The sequence below is a fragment of the Somniosus microcephalus genome, chromosome 2 (assembly GCF_052327205.1).
Source record: "Somniosus microcephalus isolate GS21.2 chromosome 2, FLI_Smic_1.0, whole genome shotgun sequence".
NCBI classification, from domain to species: Eukaryota; Metazoa; Chordata; class Chondrichthyes; order Squaliformes; family Somniosidae; genus Somniosus; species Somniosus microcephalus.
In genome coordinates this window covers 152,771,371-152,784,460 of record NC_140988.1, presented here as the reverse complement: position 1 = coordinate 152,784,460, position 13,090 = coordinate 152,771,371, and the positions used below count along the sequence as shown (strand labels likewise).

The 13,090-nt window shown below is 45.6% G+C and overlaps 1 protein-coding gene across 7 annotated transcripts in view; it reads right to left on the bottom strand.

The window, feature by feature from the left end:
* arhgap24 (Rho GTPase activating protein 24) overlaps positions 1-13,090 on the bottom strand; it is a 730,398-nt gene that overhangs the window by 54,484 nt on the left and 662,824 nt on the right. The window lies entirely within an intron of this gene.

Genomic DNA, 13,090 nt, shown 5'->3' with positions numbered 1-13,090 from the left:
ACAACAAAATATATGATGCTACTCAATAAATCACGTAAACAGGGTCACTGATTGTTTAATTTAGTGCATTGATATATTTTAAACGATTTATTTTGTTCTTCTCTACCACATATTGAGCTGAAATTGGATGAAAAGGCAAATGATTGTTAGAGTGGCTAGCAAGTAACAGTCAAAGTAGCAAATGTCCCTTTCTGAGGTATAATTAAAAGGGGATGGAGTTAGATTCCCCTGCCCTGGGTAATTGATTCTACTGATTCAGTGCTGAATGCATTCATCTAGTCACTAGTAAATAGCTCATAACCAAATAGTCTAAACCTTTGTGCTGATTCCCAGTGTTATTGCAGTTCAGTGTCTATACCTGCTGATCAATCTCTATTCCTGGAAAAATAACCTTAGATTATCTGACAAGATGTTACACAAAGTCGTATTAGAAAATAAAAGGTCTTTCACTTAGCACAAACACTAGTACAATCTGATCTCCGTTAGCCAACAGCCTCCTCAGTTTGATTTTATATGCTTACAAAACCTTGCCATCTTCTTCTTCATCAACGTGTTGTTGTAAATAGCAATTTAATTGCATACATTTAAATGATCACATTTTATAAATGTTAGTTTTGGAACTGCTGTATTGCATTGCTCCTGATCAGTTAGTGGAATCCCATCAGAAACATCAATAATAGGGGTAAACAAATGTAAGAAGTCACACAACACCAGGTTATAGTCCAACAGCTATTTGTTCACCCCAGTCCAACACCGGCATCTCCACACCATAATAGGGGTATGGTCGCATAGTGGTTATATTACTGGACTAGCAATCCAGAGGCCTAGACTAATAATCTGGAGATACATGAGTTCAAATCCCACCACAGCTGATGGGGAATTTAAATTCAGTAAATTAAATAAATCTGGAATTAAAAAGCTAGTCTCAATAATGGTGACCATGAAACTACTGGATTGTTGGAAAAACCCAACTGGTTCACTAAGGTCCTTTAGGGAAGGAAATCTGCTGTTCTTACTCGGTCTGGCCTATAAGTAACTTCAGACCCATACCAATGTGGTTGATTCTTAACTACCCTCTGAAATGGCCTATCAAGCCACTCAGTTGTACCAAACTGCTACAACAAAGTCAGCACTGCAGGAGTACCTTCACCACACAGACTACAGCTGTTCAAGGTGGCAGCTCACCACCACTTTCTCAAGGGCAATTAGGGATGGGCAATAAATGCTGGCCATCCACATCTCATGAATACATTTTTAAAAATCAGCAGACTAGGTTTTTTTCAATTTTCTCTCCTCCTTTCCTGAAGGTGATGAGTCATGTTAGGGTATGATTGTTTTTGCTTGATTACTTATGGGGATCAGGGAGTATTTATACAGAACTTAGCAGTGTTACAAATTCAGGTTTGCCATAGATACATTCTTGAGTTCAGTGGTGCTAGTCACTTCTGCATACAGTTTCAACATCTTACTTTATAGGAGTTGATTCACACTACCCTATATCTACTTGTACCACACTGTATCCCAGGAGCGTAACAATAGTACCCTCTTCTGATTTGAATTGGATATTCATGTCTTTCACACGTGAGTTTCTTCAATCTCTCTGAGGGTGGACCAAGCAAACACTTGGTGAGACAAGACTTGATATGAATCACTAAGCTGCTTTATTTCACAATGAGTGAACATACAGAACAACTATTATGATCAGCTTCACTTATTTCAAAAAATGCAACTTATCTTTGCATAATAATACAAAATAATGAACAAACTACCATCCCCACATTAGTGGATCACCTTATTTGACTTAAACAGAATAACCCCTCTGTATTCTGGCCTTCAGCCCAGGGCAATCTCTCCTGTCTTTACTTCAGTCAGCCTGACTTCAATGTCAGCTTTTTGTCAAATGTAACTACTTATGCTCCTTCCTCCATGTGCCTAACTTGGCAATGACCCTTTGAGTTCAAATGAATAATATTGTTCCTGCAGCAATCAGTGTAGACAATAACTAGAATGTCAAACAATCTTTCATTGGCTGACAGCACTCTGATTCAGACACCCCATGTGAATCTTAATCAACATCTCCCAGCCCTGCAGTCCTGTGAATTTAACTCATTGGGAGCTAAGTTTAGCTCAATAGTAACATGTAAACGGATATTACACCAAGGTTCCCCCCTCTGTGGTGGCACAGTCAGAAATCCTAAAACATGACTGGTAGGCTTGATGGAATGGCTTTTTCTCATTTCAAGTGTTGTTACTGGGGGGACACTCAAACATTCCCAAATGACTTTGATTGCTCTCCCTCACTCCGCCTGCCTGCCTCTGTGCTCTCCAGTAATCCTCACTTCAATTGGTTCTGAAAGAGAGATCAGCTACTATAGCACCAGATAATCTTACTAGCAAGAGCAACAGAGGTGAGAATTAACACACCTGTATTACTTGTATTTATAATGTAGCTCAGGTAAAAGGAGAGGAAAGGTGAGTGTTAATTCTTAGCAGGATTAGTTGACACTAGAAAAGCTGATCAATCAGCTGACCTGTCAATTCATATCTCCTCCATTTGCTGATGTAGGACTCTAACCACTGGATCTGCCACAGTATGACCTAGAGCCAAAGGTCTCAATTCTATCTACTGGCCTTCCAGCTACACAGGTGAGTGCTAAAAGCAGTATGCACGCACCTCTAGCAATGGATTGCCAACGTTATAATAAAAGAGTCTGAGTGCCACTGGAGGTCTTAAGGTCTGTACAATGCTGGTTACAAAGGATCCTTAAACTGGTACAAACATACTTCTCTTCTCAGCCTCCATTTTTCTGTTTCTCTTTCTTTCTTCACCACTCATCTCACTGTGGGATTTGTAAATGTTTCCTGTCAGTAGAGAGCAAGAGAAAAACAAGAGGCAGCAATGGAGGCTGAGCCATCCAAGCAATCCTAGCAGTAATGGATGCTCTCTATTCGACCTAGCTGTCCCGTGAGAGACACCAATGGGAATGATAGGATTTACTCATAAAAACAGATCATAACCTTGAGACAGGATGTCCCAACCTAATGCATGAGACCCCCACCCACCAAATGAGGGGAAGTTGATCTTTTTCTATTTGTTTAATAATTTTGAATAAAACAAATGAAAATTCTAAACTAATTTATATTATTCCCGGTGTCCACAGAACACTCCAGTCCCTACTGGTCACGGAAGGCCTCGTGTACCAGTGGACACCACATGCTCCTTCTCTAGTAGGGTCACACAGGCACAGACGTGACTGCGGAAGAGAGGTTGGAAGTCAGAACAATCCCACCTTTTGCCAGGCCTGTTAGATCCGTGATTCTGAGAGTATGATGTTTTTCAATAACCACACGGATGCTGTAACTTAACAATCAACAGGTATTTACTGGAGTAGGGTAGTCTCAAGACTGGGGGTACAGAGGCATGCTCAAGGCCTGGTGACAGGTGTGGTCACTGCCGGTACTACAGTATACAGCAGCTGTAAAAGTAGTTCTCTCTTAAAGGTACATACACTACAATTCCACCCCTTTTAGATTAGCAGTACCCCTAATATTCAAATAACAATTAACACTTTAACATGTACATTAAACAACAATAGTCCATTTATAGATTCAGTCTTTGGGGCGGCTTCCTGATCCTTTCGGGATAGCACCTTTCCTGAGGTTCTTGTTCTTGGTGCGGAGGTGATTCTGGCCCCTTTTCGTCGGTTAGTTCATCGGTTTCCACTGCTACTGGTTCTGAGGTAGATGCTACCGGTATGTCGGGTTCATCCCCAGGTACTCGAGACATGGGGTTGACTCGTTCCTGTGACGCTAAGATCTGATCGACGTGGCGTCTCACAATGTTCTCCCCGACATCCACTGTGTACATTAATGGCCCCTGCCTTGTGCATATCGTTCCGGGTTGCCATTTCTCTGTTCGGTAGTCACGGGCCAAGACTGGTTGTCCTACATTGAAGCTCCTTGTCGACTTCTCATTGATGTGCTGGAATTGTTTATCCTTAACATTTCTTCGCACATTTGGTCTGAGCAAATCCAGACGAGATCTCAACCTTCGCTTAAAGAACATCATGGCCGGGGTCTGGTTGGTAACTGCATGTGTCGCATTTCTGTAGGCTAATAGGAAATTGTCCACCTTATGCTGTAGTGGAATTTCATCGTTGCACATGGCCTTTATCGCCTTTTTAAAGGTTTGTGCGAACCTCTCAGCCAATCCATTTGTGGCTGGATGATACGGGGCGGATGTGTAATGCCTGACCCCATTCCTTCTCATAAATTTCCGAAACTCTTCGGACACAAACTGTGGTCCATTATCAGAGCAAATCTGCTCTGGCAAGCTGTTCCTGGCAAATATAGTCCGTAGGACTGCAATCGTTTTCTCTGTAGTGGTTGAGGACATTTTTATCACCTCAGGCCATTTCGAGTGAGCATCCACTGCTATTAAGAACATTGAGTCCATGAATGGACCAGCAAAATCAATGTGCACCCGTTGCCATGGAGAGGAGGGCCACTCCCATGGGTGTAGAGGGGCATGTGGTGGTGCATTTTGGACCTTCTGGCATCCTGAGCAGCTCTTGGTTAGGTCCTCGATTTGTTGATCGATCCCCGGCCACCACACATAAGCCCTAGCAAGGCTTTTCATTTTCACCCCTCCCAGATGACCTTCATGAAGCTCATTTAGCACTCTCTCCCTTAACTTGGGTGGAATCACCACTCGGGATCCACACATCACTGTCCCCTGGCATACTGACAGCTGTTCTCTTCTGGATGAGAATGCTGGCAACAGTGAGTCGCCATGTGTTGGCCATCCCCTCACCGTCAAATCATATACCCAAGACAGTGTCGGATCATTGCGGGTCTCCTTCTCTATATCCACGTTCGTTACTGGCAATCGTTCAATTATTGACGAATAAAATATCTCGATAGGGTCCACTGCTGGTGCTTCCTCCACAGTAGGCACTGGCAGGCGTGATAGCCCATCAGTGTTTCCATGCTGTTTCATGCCTTTATATTCTATTTCATATTGATTCGCCCCTAGAAACAGGGACCATCTTTGTAACCGTTGTGCAGTCATCACTGGAACGCCCTTCTTAGGATTAAAGATGGAAACAAGTAGTTGGTGGTCAGTCAGCAAGGTGAACTTCTGCCCATGCAGATAGTGGTTGAATTTTTTTACTCCCCATACTAGGCTGAGGGCCTCCCTGTCAATCTGGGCGTAGTTGCGCTCGGCTGAGGTTAGTGACCGAGACGCAAAGGCTACTGGCCTCTCCAACCCGTCTGGGAATTTGTGCGACAACACCGCTCCAATACCATAGGGTGATGCATCACATGCCAAACGAATTGGTAGTGCTGGGTTGAAATGGGCCAACACCTCTTTTGATGTGATCAATTCTTTACACTTCTGGAAAGCTCGTCTACGTTCGTCATTCCACTTCCATGGTACCCCTGTTTGCAGTAGGGTGTTCAGTGGGTGTAATACCGTGGACAAATTTGGTAAGAACTTATGGTAGTAGTTTACCAGCCCTTTGGTTTATGACTGTTAGGGCTGATCCTGTGTCCAATTCCATTTTCACTTGGACTCCGTCTATCTTGAGTGTAACCCAGATAGTCTGGTGATCCTCCATTTTGTTTACCTTATGTAGTTTCAGACAACCCAGCTCCTTGCTTCCAGAGTCTGTGTCACTTTTCTGCTCATCTGAACTACTGTCCATCACCTTGGGTACCTTTTTGTACTTCTCCTGTGGAGATTTCTTGCTGTTGGTTTTCTTCTCAGACCTGCAGACTCTTGTTATGTGTCCTGCTTTTCCACACTGTCTGCACACTTGGTCCTTGAACCAACAATCCTTCTGGTCGTGTGTTGTTCTGCTGCAGCGATAACACTTCCCTGTTCCATAGGACATTTCATTGGTGCCATATTCTTGCGGTCTCCGTTGTATCTCTGCAGCGCCCCTTGCAGCTGCTTCGTGTGATACTGCCATACTGAAAGCCTTGTCCAGCGTAAGATCCTTTTCTGATGGAACCCAGAAACGGCTTCTTTCACTTTGAAGCCCACACACAAACTTGTCGCTTAACGTATCTGCTAGTCCCACTCCAAACTGGCAGTGTTTCGATAGCTTGTGCAGTTCCGTTAAGTACTCAGCATTGCTTTCGTCTTTGTGTTGGTTCCTTTTGTGGAACTTAAATCGTTCTGCTATCAGCAGCGGTGTGGGGTTTAAGTGGTCCTGTAGGATTTCTACTATGCTTTCAAAATTCTTATTCACAGGCTTCTCTGGGGTTATTAGGTTTCGCAGTAAGCCATAAGTTTTTGCACCCATGGAATTTAACAAAACCAGTGCTTTCCTAGCATCTGGCACTTCATTCGCCCTGCAGTACACCTCAATACGTTCCACATGTGTCGCCCAATCTTCGACTTCATTGTCGAACGTAAAGATACTGCCACTCTTCGGCATCCCTGGGTGTGATTTAACTGTCAAAAATGGCGTCTCCCGCGCTTTCCCTTCTTCTCCGCTGGCACAAAATGGCGTCTCCCGCGCTTTCCTTTCTTCCCACGCTCACCCTTCTTCTCCGCTGCGGCTTCTAAAAATGGCGTCTCCCGCGCTCTTCCTTCTTCTCCGCGGCTCAATGGCGTCTCCCGCGCTCTCCCTTCTTCTCCCCGTGGACACTGTTCAGCCCTTGAGCCCTGGCTGCGCTCTGCGCGTTTTTTTTTCTGTGCGCCTTTCCCGTTTCCGCCGCTCGGTCCTGAACCCGGCTGCTGCTTTACCCTCTCTCTCTCCGTTTTGTTTTTCCTCGACGCCGCTCGGTTTTCAACCCCCGGCTGCGCTCTGTGCGCTTCACCCTCTATCTTACCCCGTCGACGCTGCTCGGCTTTTTCTCTGCCGTCGGTCGGCTCCAGCCGCCACTGTCTGGGAAAGGTCTGCGCTGTACCTGGTACCTGTCGTCAGTCTGTTGCTGATCATCGTGGCTGGGGAACCAAGCCCGGCTCTCCACAGCCTCCCCTGCGATGTTCACTCTCTGCCGGACGACTGGGCGGTTGCTCATGGTCGACGCCCGTGTTTCTGGCCTCGACTTTCTTCCACCGCCCTCCCGGAGCGAATCCTCAAAGGGAAATGCAGAGTTGCAGGTAGATTCGAATCGACACTCTGTTAGATCCGTGATTCTGAGAGTATGATGTTTTTCAATAACCACACGGATGCTGTAACTTAACAATCAACAGGTATTTACTGGAGTAGGGTAGTCTCAAGACTGGGGGTACAGAGGCATGCTCAAGGCTTATATACAGGTGTGGTCACTGCCGGTACTACAGTATACAGGAGCTGTAAAAGTAGTTGGCCTAGAAATTCATTAAGGCGCTGCCAGCTTTGCGGCCAGTTACCGCCTAAAGAGGGCTTCTGCGCCAAAAATGAGTTTGCGCTGATATTCAGCGCAGCGGTATTGGCGGCGGTAGCTGTTAGCGCTGCGCCGGCATCGATGACGTCATCGGTGTGCGCAGTGCCCCGGTTCCGCCCCGAAACCGGCCCGATCCCCATATTTAGTAGCGGCCGCCTCCTCCGAAGCGGCCGCAAACAGCGACCAGAAAACGGGGCCGTGCTGTAGCCTTAGTGGGGCGCTTTAAAGGGGAAGGTGCGGCCGGCCGCTTTTTCGGCGGCCGCCTGCCCGCACCTCCTTCCCCGGCCTCCTCCACCCCCCCCCCCCCGCGGCATTGCCGGCTACTTTCCGCGAACCCGGCACTTCTCCGTGGTGCCGGGCTCATTTGCCGGCACTCTCCAGCGGCGATCTCCCCGTTGCAGGCAGCTCCCTCTTAAGAGAAGGAGGAGGCCTGCAGTTCCGCAGCCTGCCGCTCCGCAGCGGCTGGCGCAGCGGCGCCAAGAGCGCTGAAATTCAGTGTCAGCGCCCCAAGCGGAGGCGGGCACACCCTGGTATAGCGCCCAGTTCCGAATTGGGGCGCAAACACTGAATATCTGACGATCGCTAATGGCTCCCCACCCAGCGCTAACTTTTGGGCGCGAGCGAGCTGGCCGCCCCAAAGTGAATTTCTAGGCCGTTCTCTCTTAAAGGTACATACACTACAAGGCCCACCCTGGACCTATGGGTGGCCACCTTGGCCAGGCCCAGGAGCAGACCCACAAGAAGGTCCTCCGACTTGCCCGCCTCCTTTTTGCCAGAAATTGAGGCGCAGCCGCCTTAAATAATCAAACAGGGGCTGCAACTTCTCCCACTCAAAATCTAGAAGGGAAGTTCACAGCTTTGTCTTTTACAAGTTTTTCTTGGTTTTGCACTGACTGTGTGATGGCAAAGCTCTGTAGGTCTGGTTTAACTTAAACAATGCAGGCTAAACCTCCCTCCGAAATAATAGGCTAGCAAAATCTATAATCCCTTCATTTACACAGTAATCATCTTATTCTACCTTTTGATCATAGCAGCTGGAAAATGGCTTCCTTTCACAAGGCTGTCAAAAGTAATTGCATGGTTTGAGGTCAATCACTCTCTACTGTTTAAACAATAATCTGTGCAATGCAGGACTCCAGGATAAACATGTGGATTATGAGGTTATCATTGGCATCAACAAAAAATTACTGAAAGGTCAAATATGCTTGTATTTGAAAAAGTAAACAATGGCAAGTTAACTCTCAATTCAAAAATAAGTAGAGGAAAATGTGAAGTCCTTATCGTACAACTCTAGAGCTTGCCTGCAATAATCAGAGCTTAACTTAAGCAGCAATATAACACAGGAGTCTCAAATTTTCTACCAGCAACTTGGAGCCTCATTAGCAGCAGGTGTGGATCAGAAATCCAGGCACCTGAATCAAGCCACGCTCCATGTTCCAGGGCATGATTTGAAGGCAGAAAATGAGGCTGTGCTGCTGGCAATTGTGAGCTTCAATTGGATGTAATAATTCTTCAAATAAGGTGCCTCACCCTCTGCCCCAAAAGTTGCACCTCCTGCAGCAGGACCTCGTCACTCTTCCGAAGCAAAGGGAGCTGTGGTCTCCAAACCTCTCCTGCTGTACCACTGAGAACAAATCGTTCACTTTTTTGTCACCGTCACTACTTCCACATTAATGCTGAATTGTAGCCCTTTAATAGCTGGCCCCTCTCTAGATTTTTCTGCTCCCCAGCTATGTGTGTCATAAGCCAAGCTCACTGGGCAAACTTTTCATATGCCAGCAACTTATTCAAATCAGAATGTCGGGCTCCTCTCAGAAATTTCTGCGCAGCCCATCCCCTGAACTGTTGGTGCAGACAAACGATCCAGTTCAACCCCACATTTGGAAAATTGAGGCTAGTAGGTTTTATTCATACAAATATAGACCAAGGATGTTTTGTTACTACCAGTTTAATGGTGGGAGCTGGGCCTCCGCCTGTGCCTGCAGTGGGCACAGGCTCAAGGATCTTATGCCAATGAAGTGATAGGCAGTGTTCCCAAATTCCCACCTCATTTCCCTTGGATATCACTGGCTGGATATCCCAGAATAGAGATGCCCAGTGAATCATGGCACTATGACCTGCCCTGGACCCCACCAACCAGAGTGTCCATAGGAGTCCAGGTGGCAGGACAAGGACAGGAAGACAAGGTTGGAGGAACTCCCTCCCTCCAGGATGTGTAGAGGCAATCGAAACATTATGGATGCTGATTTCCATTACAAGATAATCAATGATAGAGAGGCCATTCAGCCCATGTTTGTTCATCCATCCACAAGTACCCTGTGTGTCCCCAGTGCAGCATTCAATTTTTTCAATTCCAGAGTTTTTGTCTCCATTACTCTATCTGGAAGCCACACAATGTATTGATCACCCTTTGTGTGAAGAAAAGTTTCCTGATATCAGTCCTAAATTTGGATTTTACTAGTGTGAACCTGTGACTTCTTGTCCTACTCATGCAATCTGAACCCATATTGACTGCTCTTTGCTAGGTTATTATTGTACAGATAACCTTCTAGTTTACTCTGTTAATCAATTCCATTATGTTACATGAGATTGAAGTAGGACTGATCGGTCTGTAGATTCCTGTGTCTGTTTTCTTGCCCTTTTTCAATATGGGCACTGGGTGACCTGATTCCAATCTAATAGCACCTCTCCAGGGTCCAGTGATTCCCTCGCAAATCTCCTTCCTGCAAAAATGACCACTTTAGCCTCTCTTAGCACTTTGGGGTGAATACCTCCTATCTCTGATCTCAGAGGCCTGACCGGCAGCTGTGTTTGAATGTTCTGCCCTGTCTATGTGCTAGGCCCTCGCAGTGGGCCTGTGCTCTGTCCATTCTAATGGCCTGGAACACAAAATCCCATCACACCTGCGCCTGGACAGGAGCAGTGCTACTTCGGATATGTTGCTCCTGTTCAGTGCTGAAGCTGGTGGGGGGGTGGAGGGGGGGAGTTGGTCAGGAGGAAGCATGAATATAGCCCCTATATAAAAATTTCTTTTAATTGTAATATTATGGTCAGCAGTGTTCTCTGCGTGTACTTCCTCACCTGTTTGGCTGCAACAGGAAGTGCTCTGGAACAGTACATTGCTTTTTATAATTACATCATCACATCTGAAGAATGTTTGGTTAAAAAACTGCCAGAGACTTCTCAGGTTATTGCATTCAGCAACAGACAAATGAAAACATGAATGACAATGTGTTCTTTCCCCCCAGGGCAGAGGGAAAACAAGGCTCCTCTTTAGTCTTCAAAACTTTGAGCTTTCTTTGCAAGATGCTCTGGGCACCTGCGTCTTGCAGACTGCATAGAGTGTCTGGCTCAAAGCACTGCGTCACCAGATAAGTAAAAGTAATGATGATAAGGAAGGAGTGGCCTTTCTGCTTACCTACAATTCTAATTGGGATTGGACTTTTTGTTAGTTGGAGATTATTTTGTTCAGACATCATTTACTTATTAAGGACTATCTACACAAACTGGACAATCAGATTCCCTTGTATTGGTCTGGAGATTTCAGCATCTTTATTTTATTGGATTAGATGCTGAACATAGTGCTTTTTAATTTGCATACCACTTACACGCTCAACAGTTAAAATTAATTTCACAATTAAGTTCCATATGAGCAGGGTAACAGCCATTTAATATATTTTTGGTACCATTTTAATTTATACAAAGTGAACAATACAACATATCTCACTGTGAACAAAATAGCCTTGCATTAGTTATTTTTTTAACTAGTCATATAATTAATATTGTGTGTTTGCTTGTGTAATGTATCCCTGTAATGTGTGCTTGTTAACATAATTCTTGAAAGAACTGATGTAGCTCTGAATGCTGATAAATTTCTGAGAATTTACCCCTCATCTAATCCAAAAATCCAGTAAATCTAAAAGAAACTAAAGTTATTACATCTGCGTGCACGTCCTCTATGGATAACTTTACTTTGTGATCACTTTTTGTCACACTTTTGTGTCAACTTTTTCCATTCAAAATTCCTATGTTCACATTTATAATGGAAACTACCTATGTAAATTTATCATGCTGCAATTACAGCCACCAGCCAGTGGTGGTGCTGTAGTGCTTCAGGTTTGCATAGAAACAGAAAAATAGGAGCAGGAGTAGGCCATTCGGCCCTTCGAGCCTGCTCCGCCATTCAATATGATCATGGCTGATCCTCTACCTCAATACCATATTCCCGCTCTCTCCCAATACCCCTTGACGCCTTTTGCGTCTAGAAATCTATCTATCTCCTTCTTAAATAGCCTTCTGTGGTAGAGAATTCCACAGGTTCACACCCTCTGAGTGGAGAAATTGCTCCTCATCTCAGTCCTAAATGTCCTACCCCGTATCCTGAGACTGTGACCCCTCGTTCTAGACCCCCCCCCCAGCCAGGGGAAACATCCTCCCTGCATCCAGTCTGTCTAGCCCTGTCAGAATTTTATATGTTTCAATGAGATCCCCTCTCATTCTTCTAAACTCTAGTGAATACAGGCCTAGTCGACCCAATCTCTCCTCATATGACAGTCCTGCCATCCCAGGAATCAGTCTGGTGAACCTTCGTTGCACTCCCTCTATAGGAAACCAAAACTGCACACAGTACTCCAGGTGTGGTCTCACCAAGGCTCTGTATAACTGTAGTAAGACATCCTTGCTCCTGTACTCAAATCCTCTTGCAATGAAGGCCAACATACCATTTGCCTTCCTAACTGCTTGCTGCACCTGTATGTTTGCTTTCAGTGACTGGTGTACAAGGACACCCAGGTCCCTTTGTACATCATCATTTCCCAATCTATGACTATTTAAGTAATACTCTGCCTTTCTGTTTTTCCTACCGAAGTGGACAACTTCACATTTATCCACGTTATATTGCATCTGCTATGTATTTGCCCACTCACTCAAATTGCCTAAATCGCCTTGAAGCCTCTTTGCATCCTCCTCACAACTCACAATCCCACCTAGTTTCATGTTGTCAGCAAACTTGGAAATATTACATTTGGTTCCCTCATCCAAATCATTGATATATATTGTGAATAGCTGGGGCCCAAGCACTGATCCCTGCGGTGCCTCACTAGTCACCTAACTCCTCACCTTGTGCGGTAGAGAACCTTGTGTGCTCCAATTTACTGTTCTTATCTGCCTTCTAAATTGCTGCTACTTTTACTTCTTCACTATACATAATTGCCCTGCAAATCTATGAAGCGGTGCAACTTGTTGTAAATGGCTTTACCAAAGTTAGCAGGGCCTGTCACTGGTGGGTGTCCACACCACGAGGGGCGCTTCTAGGATGACTGCGATTGTATGCTTGCTGGACAATCCAGTGGAGGTGTGCTGGCTGGATGAGGGGTTGGTGGTGTTAGGGGCCCTTTTGGTACAGTTTAAAAAAATCTAAAGCGAATTCAGTCCTCAGGGGTCCAAGCCACGATTGCAGCCTGGACTGTCAGGTGGTCCCAGCGACTACTGATTGGTTGGCCAATGTGCATGGTCCCAATGGAGGCCCGTGACAAGGAAACTCCAATATTAGGAGTCCCTGCCCAACTGCCCCCTTTATAATGATGGCCTTGTGAGGGGCAGGTGGCGATTCCATTCCCAACAAGACCATCCTGCAAGCTTGGGTGCAAGACCAGGTCCTTTTTATGAGCTCAGCTCAGAGTCAAAGAAGACCCCAACAGCTTGGCTC